Raw genomic sequence first — 3,445 nt, 5'->3', positions numbered from 1 at the left:
TATTTAATATTGGGTCTTCTTGAATTCAGGTCCAGGACTCTGTACTGTGCCACTAATTTATAAAGAAGACATTTATCTTTTCTCTGAGAATGTCTTAAAAAGCAAAACAAAATGATACTCATGCGAGGTCCTTTTGAAATAAACATTTTTCTTGTTTCCACTTTTCAGAAAATGATATTTTAGAGAGGGATCATAGATCTGGAGGAATGAATTAATGAATTAAGAAGATCTCTTGGGTCTTTTCCATTCATAGTCTGAGATTCTATGTACTTTTGCATGTCATCCTTGCACAGGGGCCATGCTAATCTTCTCTGTATCTCATTTTAATTTTAGTATATGTGTTGCTGAAGTGAGCAAGATTCCATGTACTTTTGAAAGACTGCATTTCTAAGATAGAGCACTGGCCTTAGAGTCAGGAGGACAGGAGTTCAAATCTAGCCTCAGACACTTGACACTAATTAGCTGTGTGACCATGGGCAATTCACTCAACCCTGACTGGCTCTGGGTCATCTTGATTCATATTTGGTCACTGGACCTAGATGACTCTGGAGGAGAAAGTGAGGCTAGTGACTTAAAACAGCATCCCCCTCACTCAAATCCAGTTCACCTTCTTGTCATGGCATCACCTCCCTGATGTTGTGATCTTCTATAAAAATGAAGGACAAACATTATGTTGAGGAATCAGTTAAGACAGTGTGAAGCTGGACCTTCTTTCCAATATCAATCCTGCCACCTAGAGTGGGTTGTTTGCCCTTTCTGGAACTTTATTTCTCCATCTACAAAATTGAATGAGTTTGGTTAGACGACCTATAATAGGGGGATAGTACAGGGACTGTAAACACGCATTCTGAGATATGCATATACGTATTATATAGTTCAATAGATATATAAATATATCACTATATAAAATTATTTCAATAAATGTTCTTTCCTTTACATGCATTTTATTTTACGCACTTAAAAAAACATTCTTTTGAGAAAGGAGCCACATGGGGTGGTTAGGTGGCATAGTGGATAAAACACCAGCCTTGGAGTCAGGAGTACCTGGGTTCAAATCCAGGCTCAGACACTTAATAATTACCTAGCTGTGTGGCCTTGGGCAAGCCACTTAAGCCTGTTTGCCTTGCAAAAACTAAAAAAAAAAAAAAAAAAAAAAAGAGAGAGAGAGAGGAGTCACAGATTTCACCAGACTGCCAAAGGGAGTCTATAACACACTTTTGAAACTCCTGGTGTACATGGTTCCTTCTAATACTAAATCAAAGACCACAAGATTATACAGCCCAATCAATAGTCAAATAGCTTTTAGAAGCACATTTTTATCCTCTGTCAGATATACTTAAGTCATCTGGCTCTGACCAAAACAATGAGAAATGTTTGTAGAGCATCCCCAGAACTTCCACATAGCCTCTGCAGTTCTTCTCCACTTTATACCCTCTAGGCAGAATAACTAATTCTGCACTCATTTATGTTCTCTTCTCAATCAGCTATTAAAGTTGTCTTGAACTGGATATTTTTATACAAGTTGTTTACAAACTCCCTGTGAGTGATCTTATTACACCCTTTGGGCTTTTAGTAATCTGTCCCATATTTCTTTCTGCCTCTGCATCCCAATAGGAAGTACCATATAAATAATCAGAGATGTGGACCCGCAGAGAAAGCTGCTTTGCTTCAGCAGATGGGAGTTTGCTTCAATTGTGTCTGACAGACAGCCATGTTTGTATACACAGCTTCTCCCTGCCCTGAGACTGACACGGTGAGATTGATCTCAGCAGGGGGGGCTCTGTGGGAATCTCTTCATGAGAAGTGGCTTCATAGTTTTATGATAGACAGGTAGTTTTGTGCTGAGCAAAAAGAACTCTCCTTGTTCCACTGTGGCTTCAGGCATTGCTCTCCAGTAATAGTTGTTGCTACATACACAAAAGAAACCAGACCTGTAAAAGACCATGGGAATATGTAGGAGAGCTAGTAATTAATCACCTAGAAACCTGGATGAACTTTACTAGAGCTTGATTTCATATAAATTTGTGTGCTTTCTCGATTTTGTGAATTGGTCAACAAAATGGGCAATGCCCCAGAGCACTCCCTTTGGATTATGCATTCCAATGGGAGGATTTATCTTTGTACAATGCATTCCCAGGAGATGAATAGGTGCTTCAGCTGAGGTTGACATTACATTAGGGTTGAATGGTTCAAGTAGAAATACAACAGGGAAATAGTGACTTCCTGTGAGAAAATCTCAGGTACAACATGAAGATTAAAAACTTTCACTTTGTAGTGAAGGCTCTGTGAGGTACCAAGATACCAAATTAATTCCAAGTAGAATATGAGACCTTTTCTAGATAGTGCTAAGAAGTTTATGTGATTTTTTAAATGAAAGTTTTAGATGCATTTTTGTTTAATGCTGTTCTTATGTAATATGATAATATGGAGGTAACATCACAGAGGAAAGAGACCAGACCAAGAAAATGAGACATCATGACTATTTAACCCCTAGGCAGATCATTTAACCTTTTAGTATTCTATATAATTATGAGTTTCTAAATTGGAAAGAAATTGCCTACCTGTCCAGGTAGATGTATTTTTCTAAGTAGGAATTCCCCTACCAATGAAATTTAGGTTCACTTCCTATCCAGATCCTATCTAGTTCCTATCCAGATCTCTTTTTATGATAAAGGGACAGTTAAGTGATACAGAGGATAGAGAACTAGACTTGGAATCAGCAAGATTCAACTTCATTAGTGCAAATTTTCCCTCAGATACTTGTTACCTGTGTGACACTGGGCCAGTCACTTATCCTTGTTTACCTCATTTCTTCATCTGTAAAATGAGCTGGAGAAGGAAATGCCAAACCACTCTAGTATCTTTGCCAAGAAAACACCAAAACATGGTCATAAAAAGTTGGACATGACTAAAATGATTGAGTAATAATATCTATGATAATAATGAGAGATAGCATGATATAGAATGAAGAACCCTAGACTGGGAATGCTAGTTAGGAGATTGGGGTCAAAATCTACTTCCAGAATTCTTTGTAATCAAGAAACTAACTTTTCAGAGTCTTATTTTTCCTAAATGTAAAAGTGGAATAATGGTAATTGTACTACTTATGCCACAGGCCATTGTGAGGAAATAATTTGGCTAAGTTCAAACATTCCAGAAATTAATTGATTTTTAATCAGAACAATTACTTTGCTTTATACATATCAAAGGGCTTTCAAATCTATTATCCTCTATGATCTACACATCAACTCTACTAGTTTTGCAGGGAAAAACACCATCCTCATTTTAATTAAAGTTTAGAGAAAGAAAATGACTTGTGTGATGCTCCCCAGGAACAATGGTGTGAAGCTGGAACTAGAGCCTATGACCGTTTGCCCTTATCTTATGAACCCTTCAACTTATGTGAAAGAGAAAATAAAAGCTATATCAAATCACTCCCTTCTTG

General features: G+C 37.4%; 1 non-coding gene across 1 annotated transcript; it reads right to left on the bottom strand.

The window, feature by feature from the left end:
- Positions 1-247: 247 nt before the first annotated feature.
- On the bottom strand, positions 248-357 carry LOC141510548 (U6 spliceosomal RNA). Its single transcript, XR_012475016.1, has one exon. It is a non-coding gene; the product is annotated as a U6 spliceosomal RNA (small nuclear RNA).
- Between the last annotated feature and the right edge of the window lie 3,088 nt (positions 358-3,445).

This window comes from Macrotis lagotis, chromosome 1 (assembly GCF_037893015.1).
Source record: "Macrotis lagotis isolate mMagLag1 chromosome 1, bilby.v1.9.chrom.fasta, whole genome shotgun sequence".
NCBI lineage: Eukaryota > Metazoa > Chordata > Mammalia > Peramelemorphia > Peramelidae > Macrotis > Macrotis lagotis.
The sequence above is the reverse complement of the archived record's forward strand: the minus strand, read 5'-3'. Positions and strand labels throughout refer to the sequence as shown.